Genomic DNA, 13,885 nt, shown 5'->3' on the forward strand with positions numbered 1-13,885 from the left:
GTCTTGTATTTTTATTTCATCTGACAAATGTATTTGTTTCTAAATCTAACATTGATAACTGTGCATTTCTATATATTAGCATATATAGTTTTCTTTAAATATGAAGTTCAGTGTCGTTACATCTAGAAAACCTTTTCTAACTTTCCAGAAAGGAGTGACCATTCCCTCTTGCAATCTCCCTTGTAATCTGTTTATATTTATGTCATTTGTTGAATGAATTCACAAATATCACTACCTCCTGAAGCTCTGAGCTCTTTTCTGTTTGTTTGTTTTGTTTTTGTTTTTGTTTTTGAGATGGAGTCTTGCTCTGTTGCCCAGGCTGGAGTGCAGTGGTGTGATCTCGGCTCACTGCAACCTCTGCCTCCTGGGGTTCAAGTGATTTTCCTGCCTCAGCCGCCCGAGTAGTTGGGATTGCAGGTTCCAGCCACCACACCCAGCTAATTTTTGTGGGTTTTTTTTTTTGTTTGTTTGTTTGTTTGTTTGTTTTTGAGACGGAATCTTGCTCTGTCGCCCACGCTGGAGTGCAGTGGCGCGATCTCGGCTCACTGCAAGCTCCGCTGCCTCCCGGGTTCATGCCATTCTCCTGCCTCAGCCTCCCAAGAAGCTGGGACTATAGGCGCCAGTCACTACGCCCGGCTAACTTTTTTGTATTTTTAGTAGAGATGGGGTTTCACCGTGTTTGCCAGGATTGTCTCAATCTCCTGACCTCGTGATCCGCCAGCCTCGGCCTCCCAAAGTGCTGGGATTACAGGCATGAGCCACCACGCGCCCGGCCTAATTTTTGTATTTTTAGTAGAAACGGGGTTTCACCATGTTGGCCAGGCTGGTCTTGAAGTCCTGACCTCAAGTGATCTGCCTGCCTGGGCCTCCCAAAGTGCTGGGATTACAGGTGTGAGCCACCACACCCAGCCAGCTCTGAGCTCTTAAATGCAGTGCTTGTCTTTTCTTTTTCTGTATTGTGTAAATATAGCCCGTTTCTGGCACATCGTAGGCATTCAGTAAATGTCTCAAAGTATCATAGAATAATCAGAAATCCTATTTAAAGAGGCTTAAGTTACAATTTCTAATGCACATTACCTGTTTTTGTTTGTTTTCACTGGTTTTAATTTACGCAATGCTTTGTTTCCTATCTTTTCTGTGCTCCTGCACTACCTGCTGAGAATCAGCAATAGACTATATGTAGCTTTGGTATCATTTTTATGGGCCGTTTCTGGATAATTTGGACTCAATTTGCCCCAGCCTCCTATTATGAAAACTCTGTGGGAATCCTTCTTTCCACGCACCTTCTTGACTTTTCAAAACCTTCTACAGAGTTGTTCCGGGAATGAATTGCCCCATGTTCCAAAACTACCACGTTTCTCTTTCCCTAGTCATGTCCCTTTAATATGTTTTCCTTTTTACATTTCATCACCAACCTCATTCATTACCTTTATATCAAAAATATTTCTAAAGATCTAGCTTATAGTTATCCTGTCAATGTGTGTGTGTGTGTGTATGTGTGTTGTCTATCCTGTACCTGCCTTCTCTAGTCCTTCCCAGCCTCTTCTTTCTTTGCCACTCTAGGCACTCCAAAGTGGAACAATGGGCCCATTTAGAGTCTTTTTTTTTTTTTTTGTAGAGAGGAAAAGATGCCTCTACAAAAACCGTATGAAATTGGTGGAGTATCTCTTGAACATTGATGTCTCTTTCAGTGCTCTTCTCCCATCTGTAGTCGCTACTTTTGAATTTTTTCTATTCCCTACTATAAGAGTAAAGTGTCTCTTGAGTGAAGAGTAGTGTTCATTCTTTTAAACATGTAATACTTAAACACTCCTTTTTACTGAGAAATAAAGCTATCATATCTTGTTTCCAGTTCCTATTTGCCATTTTTCCATTTTTGTAAGAATTATTTTCATTGTTGTTGTTTTGATTTTTTTTTTTTTTTTTTTTTTTTGAGACAGGGTCTCACTCTATCCCCCAGGCTGGTGCAGTTATAGCTCACTGTAGCCACAAGCTCCTGGGTTCAAATGATCTTCTCACCTCAGCCTCCCAAGTAACAGGGACTACAGATGTGCACCACCACACCTGCCTAAATTTTTTTTGCAGAGATAGAGTCTTGCTATGTTGCCCAGACTGGTCTCAACCTCCTGGTCTTAAGCAATCCTCCCAAAGTGCTGGGATTACAGGTGTGAGCCACTATACCCAGCCAATAATGACTGCTTTTAATTATAATAATGCTCATCTAAAGTGTAACTGGTTTACCTTATCAGCTCTTCTCCTAAAATTGTGATATAGTGTATATTTATTTAACCTCAGAAAAAACAAGGGTGATGGGAGGTACTTGCGAGTTCTGCCAATGAAACCTTCACCTCTTGCTAGATTCATGTAAGAGTTATATTAAAGCATTAACTATAACTTGTTTTGAAACAATTTGGAAAAGTAGAGAATGGAAAAAGACAATCCCACTAACAATGGATATTTCTTAAATGTCTATCTATCATCTATCAATCAGTAGCTTGACTCTTGCTTAGCTTAATAGTAATAACCCATAAGCATCCAAGAACAAGTAACTAATGCCAAGGATTTTTTCTCTTCTAAGAATGGGAAGGCTGAGAAACCACTGGGATAGAAACAGTAATACTCAAATCTTCCAAGTGTTTATTACAAATAGGAGATGGAGGATTGGAAAATATTTTCAAGGGTCTCTTTCAACCTGCAGGTCGACAGAAAAACCATCCTGTATGTGGTACAGTGAAATATAATTTTTACCTCATATTTAGGAAGGAATTTTAAATGACCTTGGGATATTTATCAAGATTCATTAGCACTATTTCTGAAAACTTGTTTGTTTTATTAAATATTAAGGTTTCATTACCTGGTAAGTTCTTGTGAATCTAACAACCTAAAAGCAAAGTTAAAGAAATAATCATCTTTCCTCCTTTAGTCCATTTCTTTAATAACATACTATGTAAACTGTTGATTTCTTGAGAATAGGAGCATGAGTTGTCATAATACATTCTCAAGAGCTGTTTGATGAAAGGTTTTTCTTTTATTTTGATGGGGAAATAGAGACACAAAAACTCACTTAAAATTAATGCAAAAAATAAATTTCTGAGATGGCATCTTCATATCTCCATTTCAATAATAACAATAACCAAGTCCCATTGTAGAGGCCATTACTGATTTCAATTTATAACAAAATGATTTGTGCAGAAATGCCGAAATTGATATCATATCTTTCATGTTAATATCATTTGCATCTTTGCTTTAAAATCACACTAATTATCTGGAACTTTCTGTAAGGTAAAGATAAGTATAACATGATTACCATTCTCTTCTTCAAGAGAAACCCAAACATTTAAAAGGTCATGAGTGATGCAACAGAACCAGTTTTCGAATCCTCTTACCAGGTGAAATGGGGAATCATCTGTAATCTATAATTTCAAATACATGTACATGTCATGAAAGGAATGTTTACCATTTCCAGTAGCCATCATCTTAGAAAGTAAGACTGGAAAAGCGAGTCAGAACTGGGAATGCTGTCCCATCACAGCTTGTTGGGGGGCACTCACGTGCTCTGTTTTGCCTGTGGATGCTGCTGGTAGGAATGATGATTTCTGTAGGGGAAGGGAGATTGGCTGGCCTACTGAAAATTAAGCTCTTCTTTTACCTTCTTGCCTCTTAATTTGGTGACTGTGAGATTACCAGTCAGAGGTAGTCACTGACTACTGCAAGTTAAGGCTCCCTATAAATATCTGTCTCTTTAGAACATTGGCCCATTTATGTCTTGGGTGTATTTTGTTTGGAGTACAAAATAACTCAGTGATTTCTTTTTTCTTTCTTTCTCTTTTTTTTTTTTTTTTTTTTTTTTTTTTGAGGAATGCCATGCTTTACTTTAGACTAGAGTATAGTTTTTGTGGTGTTTTTTGAAGTGCTTTTATTTGATTTTTTAAAAAAGATGTGATATTTAGTGTGTTAAACCTACAGTTAATTATCTTATAGAAAATGTGTATTTTTTAGGATATCGCCTCTATTCCTTCTATGTTAATGAATCATGCTCTTTAGCGTTGATGAAAGTTTCAATTTTGAGAATAGTAGACCTTGTTAGGTGTCACTTTGGGTACCAGCAAACCGTTGATTTCAGGCAAGAAGAATAAAGTTTAAAAAAGAAAATAAATCTAGCATTTGCTTAATAATTTGCCCTTTGCAGCACCAGAATCTTATGTGACCACCCACATTCATCTGGTTACTGACGTGGTTCTTCCTTCAATTGCAGAAGCTATTTTTGCACCTTTTGTGTCTTTTGAGGAACCGAGTGGGCCTACTTGCTTATAATGATTCATGTCTCAAGTGCACAGGGTGTCCTGAAGTGCTACTGCAGTGATGTGCAGAAATGAGGGGGAAACTAAAGCAAACTACTTCCTTTAAACACTTTGAATGTTCACATGAAGTGGTACTGCAGGAAAGCACATTTTAACTGTTGTTTAATGCTTTAGTTATTCTTACAAGAGTTTTGTAATAACTTGTCAGGAAGAAAGAGCAATTTTTTAAAAAAATAACAAATATACAATTATGGGTATCATAATAATATTTTTAAGTAGGTCTTTTACACTGGGAGATAAACTCTGTTAAGATCATTGATTAATCTATTTGGATTAGGTAGTTTGACCTTCCATGCATTTCTTTGGATCATACTTGAATAAATATTAATTCTATATATGAAAAGTTCCTTTCTTCATTACTTACTAGACTTTGGAAAGTCTGAATTTTGCTTTGGTTGGGTTTGGATTCCTATTTCAGAATTTAATTTTAGCACAAACTATAACATTGCTGAAATAAACTATAGAAACAAATTTACAACGAGGTTATCTAAGACTTCACCTGCGAAGTTTAGTTGCTGATACACCTAAAGATGTTCTTTGGTTTCTGGTTGCATCCATGTCCCTACAAAGGACACAAACTCATCCTTTTTTATGGCTGCATAGTATTCCATGTTGTATATGTGCCACATTTTCTTAATCCAGTCTGTCACTGATGGACATTTGGGTTGATTCCAAGTCTTTGCTATTGTGAATAGTGCCGCAATAAACATATGTGTGCATGTGTCTTTATAGCAGCATGATTTATAATTGTTTGGGTATATACCCAGTATCATTCTCAGCAAACTATCACAAGAACAGAAAACCAAACACTGCATGTTCTCACTCGTAGGTGGGCACTGAACAATGAGATCACTTGGACTCGGGAAGGGGAACATCACACACCGGGGCCTATCACGGGGAGAAGGGAGGGGGTAGGGATTGCATTGGGAGTTATACCGGATGTAAATGATGAGTTGATGGGTGCTGACGAGTTGATGGGTACAGCACACCAACATGGCACAAGTATACATATGTAACAAACCTGCACGTTATGCACATGTACCCTAGAACTTAAAGTATAATTTAAAAAAAAAAAAAAAAAAGATGTTCTTTGGAAATCTCAGCTTTATGGCAGAACCGTATCATGGACTACAATGACACAATTTCTAGTTCTGATACTTGAAGTTTTAACTCTAGCATTTCACTGTTACAGGGAATTCCTTTTAAATACAAGTATTTATTCAAAAGATTTAAACTATGTTAAAAGAAAGGAAATTCTTTCTTGTGGGGGGGAAATAGCTTATTGAGAGATCCAGTTCCAAATTTTCTTTCCTAAAGGAAGGTAGGTTCTGTGGTGAAGAAGAATGAGCATGCTTATTAAACTCATGACAGGTGTCATCATCTTTTAAATCTTCTTGTTCATCTTTTAGATTCCCAGAAGTTGTGCATGAGCTCCTGTGAGGAGAGTTGGCATCTTGGAAATCAAAGACAGTTGTGATGCAGTTTTTTGATATGCGGATAACAGGTTAATAACTAAAATTTATTTATTCTTATTCTCGTGTTACATTAAACTTGAAAAGCTGTTTTGGCCGACCATGGGCTCATATATAAACTGATTTTGTCATCAAATCAGGGAGGAAACAATATATTATTTTCCATCTAGAGAGAAAAATGTTGTTTTGTTGTATTTTGTTTTTCATAGTAGACTAGTCTTTTTTTTTTTTTTTTTTTTTTTGAGATGGAGTCTTGCTCTGTCGCTAGCTAGGCTGGAGTGCAGAGGCACAATCTCGGCTCACTGCAACCTCTGCCTTCTGGGTTCAAGTGATTCTCCTGCCTCAGCCTCCCAAGTATCTGGGACTACAGGCACCTGATACCATGCCTGGCTCATTTTTGTATTTTTAGTAGAGACAGGGTTTCACCATGTTGGCCAGGATGGTCTCGATCTCTTGACCTCGGCCTCCCAAAGTGCTGGGATTACAGGCGTGAGCCACCGCGCCCAGCCCACCAGTCTTAATTATAATTAATTATCACTGTTATAATTAAAATAGCTTTATTTCACAGAATTTATTTCTGACAAAGTTTATTTTCATGTGAGACTCTACTTAGTAAATCCTAATAACTTTTGCTATATAATGACAAAACATCTCAGTAGAAAGGTGAAATCACAATTTAAAAAATTATTTTAAAAGGTATGACAAAATATTAAAAGCAGCATGCTGTAGTCAAAATAAATCATAAATATCTTGACTACATAGGCAAACTCTACAAATATATACAATGATGCCTGCATTGCAGCCCACATTGAAAAATATGATTGTTTCTCATTAGGTTTTAAATATCAAACTAGATTTTAATTACATCAAATTAGAGGATGATCATCACAATATTTTTACTCTTCTCCAAAAATTTTCTGTATTGCTTGGCAGGATTATATATAATATAGTTTTCTCCATATAGTGGCAACTTGCTCATTTTGGAGGGAACTGAGGTTGTTATGGGAATTTTTACTAAAAGAAGCCTTTATAATGAATTTGGCTCTCAGGAAGGCACCTTTTAAAAAATCCTCCTGTGGAAATAAGTCTTTATTCAGCTGGACTCTGGCACTCGTCATGCCTTCTTTCTTGGTAGTTCCTTTTTTCCCTCATCCCATACTCTCTGAGCATGTGTGCTCTGAGCGGTGGTTGGGCAATAAGTGTCTAAGTGACCCGTGGGATCAGTGTTACAACTGCGATGCCCTGAGGTGTTCATGCGTTTTTTAAAGATTTTACAATTGATCTATGGCATTTTAATAACAAACACAATGATGTCCCTTCTAAAATGTCATTCACTAATTATTACCATAATACACATATTTTGTTTACAAGTGTCATACTACCAAATCCTCAAGAAAAGACCAAATGTTTGTAAGTGTCATACCACCAAATCCTCAAGAAAAGAGCAAGTGACCATGTACATTTTAAAAAATGTTTTATTTTTTAAATGTTGCAAGTGGAGAAGCTGTGTTTGCTGCCAGTCCTTTTATACCATCATTATTTAGGATGTCATTATTTAATGCTCACTTGACTTTGCCACCACTCAAGTAATGACTAATTTCCTGAGGTAAAGTCTTTTCTGAGATAATGTTTTTCTAAGCGAAAGATCCCAGATTGACAACCTTGGGTACTGTAGGTCTTTATTCTTCTGCAGAGCAAGCCTGTCTTCCTGCCAATCCCACCCAGTCGTTATCCTGAAGAGACCTCTGAGGAGGTCCATCCAGGAGGCTGTTTCTGTGTCTTTCCTTTGGGAGCTTGTCTGAGGACATTATTTAACTGGGTACCAAACTTATTTGAGTGGGACTCTGAAGAGTGGCCAAAGGAGAAGGCACACTTCTAGAAGAATGCCAGCTCTTCCCTGTAATATTTTCTTTCACTTCAATTCCTTTAGTTCTATTACCACCGAAATAGCCATGCAGAGGTAATCTCTTTGTTTACATGATCCCCCTCTGAAAAGTGTGATGAGCCTGCCAGACAATGTCTGTCTTTATTGACTGGAGGACTCCTGTGGGCTGTAGCAGTATCCACAGGAAAGCCAGAGTCATATCCCCTGAGTTTTATTATCCAGTCAATTATCTTACTCCTTTCATAGCACTCAAAACCCACTAGAGAAAATTTTAACTGTGAATGCAAAACTGTATTTGGAATTCCGCTCCTTTGTTGGCAGTGGGTGCCAAAAATGACTTTGTGTGGGTTTGGTTACCATAAAAGGAAATATCAGTGAATAAAGTGATAACTCACTGTTTGCATATGAGAATTACTCTCCTACTGCATTTTTTGATGTATCAATTGATTAGGAAACCTGGTAATATATTTTTAATGGACTATTAGAGAATCTGAAAAATGAATTGACTCTACACAGTCATAGAGAAATGCTGTAGCTATAATTAACCATATTACTATAGATCTTTATAGTTCTAAGTAGATCTCTGTTGAAGAAATTAAACTAAAATTGCAGGTAGATACAATGGTACATTTAATGATTTATAATAATATTATGAAGTCCAAAGAAAGTATTTTCCTAGACTTAATGATTCATTTAATATAGATTTCCTTCTCTAACATACTTATTAAAATGTTTTCTTATCTATAAGCATTTTTATACATTTCAGTAATAAAATGCAAGCTCACGAATTTATGTCATTTGGAAGAGTTAGGTTGCTTAGTAAAAGTGTCACCTAACAAAACAAGACAAATGCCATTATCTAACCTTGAATTAAACTTGGAAAACACAATTGTTTTTAAAGTGAATTTGTTTTCCTCAGTATAATTTGAGTGGAGTAGCAGAGAAACTTTCAAACCCTCCCAAATCCTGCTCGTTTTTAAAGAGAAAGTCATGCCATGTTCAGTAATAGATTATGATGCATACAATTTCCATTGCAGAATCTTTTCAGTTTCCAGGATAAGCAGCTGTAGAAAAATGACTAATACAAATAGTCCATATTTTTAATGGTTCATAAATATGATCAATAAATTCCAAAAAGAAGCCATCACTCACTTTCTCTCCCACCTACCTTTCTCTGTGTGTCTCAGAAACTCCAAGAAGAGACGTGATTTTATGGACAGTAGTTAGTCAAAGGCTCCCCAAGGATAGTGTTGGAGAGAAAAAGACATCCTCAAACATGTTTCAAATCAAATGTGAAAGGTTCATGTGAAATAAGCATGATTTCTAGTTCCCTAGTAAGTCTTCCACTGAAGTGAAAAACTAGACATTGTGATCAGAGGAGGGATCCCTGTAGGGCTGGGACCTCCAGCTTAGGCACAAAGATGGACGCTCTTCCGGCACAACCCAGGAGAGAAAGCATGGCGTGGGATATCATCTAGCTAGATGATAAAATGGTGGTAAAATGGTGGGGCATCTTGGGTAGGCTTGTCTTAGAAATTTAGAAGGAAGAGATTTTCTTGACAGAAGCTATTTGCATAATTGAGTTAATGTTTTGAATCTTAAAAACTTTCTGGATAATAAGTGCTGCTGGAATATAGAAAGATCCTAGGTTAAACTTAGCAAAATTGATTTTTTAAAATAAAATGATAGATAAGACTTTTTTTCTGATTAGCCTCCTTCTCCTAAAAATTAAACAGTTAACTTAATGGCCTAGACATGTTTTGTTCTGACCATGGGATATCTGATTTTGAATTTTATGTAAGTCACTGTTTTTCACCTTCTGGTGTATTCTCTAGTAGCAGAATATTATTTCTGAATTTTATTTGATGCATCTACTAGATGATATGCCCTTAGTGTATAAGAATGGTTTTATTATTTTAAACCATAAAAATTAAATGTCTGATTTACAAAGGTATTACCTCATTGCTAAGTGAAAACATTATATTTTATGGAATAACTTATGAAATAAATTATTCCAGCCCTGTTTTTTATAAAATTGTATGGACTTATTACTTGAAGTTTATGCTGTTTTTGTTTTGTTTTTTGTTTGTTTTGAGATAGAGTCTCACTCTGTTCCCCAGGCTGGAGTGCAGTGCTGCAATCATAGCTCACTGCAGCCTCGACCTGCTGGGCTCAAGTGATTCTCCCACCTCAGCCTCCTGAGTAGTTGAGACTACAGGTACATGCCACCACACCCAGCTAATTTTTGTATTTTTTTGTAGAGATGGCGTTTTGCCCGGGCTGGTCTCGAACTTCTAAGCTTAAGCGATCCACCTGCCTCCACCTCCCAAAGTGCTAGGATTGTAGGCGTGAGCCACCATGCCCAGTCCCTGAAGTTTATGTTTTGAGCAAAATTATATATTCTGTGTCAACCAAAAGATGGAAAATGATACATACCTGATTTTCACTTGTAACGTTCTTATTTTCCTTAAAACTAATGATTTCCAAGCTGGGCACAGTGGCTTGGGAGCTACTTGGGAAGCAGGGGCCAGAGGATCCCTTGAGCCCATGAATTTGAGTCCAGCCTGGACAAGAAAGTGAGACCCCCTCCTCTAAAAAAAAAACAGTAATGATTTTCAAAGAACAAAAGAAAACAGTCTGTCATGAGACTTTATTACAGTCTTACAAGAAGCTGTTCTCATTAATACTTAATATACATATTTTGAACATTATTTAAATTATGGACTTTTTATTTCTAGGAAATGGCATTTTGGGGCCATTTTTTTGTACTACAAACATGCAGAGCTCATTTATATTCTCTCAGAACCATTAAAAGTTGAGACATTTCACATATTAAAGTTAAGTAAAAATATTTAGGTGAAGATATTATTGAAGATGTATTATTTTAAGTTGGAATAAAACTTAATGGAGAATGGTGGTGAGTCCTCCTAGACTTAGAAGTCATCAAATTTAGATCTGCATTTTGGTTCTGAAACCCAACCTCTCTAAGAATCATTCTCAACTGTAAAATAAGTGTAATAATACCCTTAGCATAGGGGTATAATGAAGATAAAATAAGACAATGTACATGAAACTCTTTAACAGTATGTGTCAGCCCATAGTAAATATATAGTAAATGACAGCCATTATCATTGTTATAATTAACAGTGGAACTGCATGCATAGATCAATACCATGATACAATATTAAATCTGAAAAGTAACTTAGAAATTATTCACTTCAAACTCTGAGTCCTAATTGAGGATTCACACATGCTTGTCTTGAATTGGAGATGTAGCATACTTCCATTTTAGAGGATATTATTTACCTCTGCAAATCTGACAGAGGCTGTGTCTACATGAACCTTAAATATTTAGTTAATTAAACACAGTCAGCCAATTCAGAATCAACATTGTGTCTTCTTCTTGTTAGCATGGTTCCTGGAATTGACAGAAGTAAATTTGCATTGGAATATTATGAGGCCATCACTTCGGCTTCAGTTTTTGCCTCATTTTCTATAGAGGGATGCTACAGAAAATTATTACGCAGCAAAAAATTAAATCCAACAGCAAAACTTTTTAGCAAACTGAAATTAATATCTTTGTTTAGTTTTTTGACTGCTGCTTGACAAATCTCTTAGGCTTCATGGCCATTAAGAGAAGGAATCTTTGAGTACAGATGTCTTACTACAAATATCTGGGGGCTACTGATTTCTCACCCAAAGACTTACTGTTCCTGTGGGAATTTCCAGGTGCTTTTCCCCTTTCAAAGTCCAACTTCTCTCATCATCATCATCACAGTCAAATTCTATGTTAGGGAGAAAATTGCCCATGAAAGTAAGACTACTATTTGAGTTTTGCTTTAGGAATCTGCAGTACGTCTGCATGGTAGCATTTTTAAAAATTATTAACCAGTGTTTTATTTAAAAAGATAAACATGCTCATGTTAAGAAAAATAAACAAAAATTAAACTTACTGAAAGTCATGAGGTGAAAAGTAAAAATCCTTTCTTTGCTTTTCCTCTGAATCCCAGGTTCCACTCTTTTTTTTTTTTTTTTTTTGAGATGGAGTTTTGCTCTTGTTCCCCAGGCTGGAATGCAATGGCTCCATCTTGGCTCACTGAAACCTCTGCCTCCCGGGTCCAAACAATTCTCCTGCCTCAGCCTCCCAAGTAGCTGGGATTACAGGCATGCACCACCACGCCCAGCTAATTTTTTGTATTTTTAGTAGACACGGAGTTTCTCTATGTTGATCAGGCTGGTGTCCATGCTGTCTGGCATCCTCACAGGAATTTTCTGTTGATCAATTGTTCCTCTTTTTCACCCATAGAATTAACAATGTGTCTTCATACTAGGGTGCAATAAGCTTTTCTTGCATTTAATGTTACTATTCTCTGAACAAGTTTCTATATTGGCACTTATAGCTGTACTTTTTCAAATGCCTCAGTTTTATAATTGAGCCATAATTTATTTAAGCAGTTCTTGTACATATATTAGTGTGCACTTGTACAAGGACACCTGTAAGGATATATTTCCAGCAGTGGAATTTCTAGGTCAATGTGTATGATCTTTTTTATTTTGATAAACTGACACATTGCCTATCAAGGAAACATCTGAGGTTTTATGACAGTTGATACAGTTTATCATTGAAGTTCTCAGAATCCTCTGGGTACCTCATTGAACACTGCCTTAAGGAAGTTGAGTATTCACTTAAAATTGAATGATTACTTAGTTGTCAAGTCTTCCTGAATCATAGGCCCTCATCTAGAGGACTCCTTCACTTTGCCATTATGTAAATTTCCTAAAAAGGAAATTTATTCTTTTTAAACATAAACATTCAAACCTATCAGAAAAAAAAAAAAAAAACTAAACAAAAAAACCCACTATTTTCAGCCAGGTGAGGTGGCTCACACCTATAATCCTAACACTTTGGGAGACCAAGATTGCTTGAGCCCAGGAGTTTGAGACCAGCCTGGGCAATATGGCAAGACCTCATCTCTACAAAAAATACAAAAATTAGATGGGTGTAGTGGTGTACACCTTTAATCCCAGTTACTTGGGAGCCTAAGGTGGGAGGATCGCCTGAGCTCAGGGAGGTCAAGGCTGCAATGAACAGTGATTCCACCACTGTACTCAAGCCTGGGCACCAGAGTGAGACTCTGTCTCAAAAAACAAAACAAAAAATTCCCACTATTCTCAACTTTTAGTATCTAGGGAATTAGAACTAGGCTGATTACATTTAAATAACTAAGACGTTTGATATGTAATAATCGTATATCTTAGAAAATATTACCATGATGTTTTTATAATATTTTCTCTGAGTTATTTTTGAGTCACAGTGTCAATATAAGGTTTACTCTTCTGGTGTAATGCTTTCTGAAGCAGTTTCTAGCTTTTGTTTTAGGGTACATAGCTTTGTGAACCCTTTATATAATGAACTGGAAATTGGAATTTGTATTTGTATGTATCAATGGTATGGTTTAATGGAACAATTTTTCCTAACTGCATTTATTTTGTATCCAGGAAGCGTCAGGACAATCATGCCCATGAGAGCTCTAAACTGTTCAGGTAATCATTTCATTTTTAAACTGTCCTATAAATATGCTTTGTTTTCCATATTAAGAAGACTTTATAATTGTTTTGTTTAGATGTACCCTTTTATCTTTTCCAAATTTCTGTGACATCTGATTCTTACAGCCTTGATGTCATGTTACTAATCACTGATTTTAAGCTGTAAAATAAAGCTATACTTTATAGTAATATATAATACTTTATGAATTTTATAAAACATGTATTTTATATATGTATGCTTATATATATACTGTTATATTTATATTTTATATTAATGTATAACATATATATGGCTTTTTTTTTTTTTTTTTTTTTTTTTGAGATGGAGTCTCGCTCTGTTGCCAGGCTGCAGTGCAGTGACATGATGTCGGCTCACTGCAACCTCCGCCTCCCGGGTTCAAGTGATTCCCCTCCCTTAGCTTCCCGAGTAACTGGGACTACAGGTGCATGCCACCACACCTAGCTAATTTTTGTATTTTTAGGAGAGATGGGGTTTCACCATGTTGGCCAGGATGGTCTCGGTCTCTTGACCTCATGATCCACCTGCCTCAGCCTCCCAAAGTGCTGGAATTACAGAAGTGAGCCGCCATGCCTGGCCACATATTTTTTGTATTAAGCTA

The 13,885-nt window shown here is 36.5% G+C and overlaps 1 protein-coding gene across 5 annotated transcripts in view; it reads left to right on the forward strand.

Annotated features, from left to right (window-relative positions):
• HIVEP2 (HIVEP zinc finger 2) overlaps positions 1-13,885 on the forward strand; it is a 196,717-nt gene that overhangs the window by 158,494 nt on the left and 24,338 nt on the right. For all 5 annotated transcript variants that reach the window (XM_050787315.1, XM_050787318.1, XM_050787316.1 and 2 more), the window contains exons 3-4: positions 5,771-5,865; positions 13,218-13,262. The gene's annotated coding sequence lies outside the window, so the exon portion shown is untranslated. The remainder of the gene's footprint in view (positions 1-5,770; positions 5,866-13,217; positions 13,263-13,885) is intronic.

This window comes from Macaca thibetana, chromosome 4, assembly GCF_024542745.1.
Source record: "Macaca thibetana thibetana isolate TM-01 chromosome 4, ASM2454274v1, whole genome shotgun sequence".
Classification (NCBI taxonomy): domain Eukaryota; kingdom Metazoa; phylum Chordata; class Mammalia; order Primates; family Cercopithecidae; genus Macaca; species Macaca thibetana.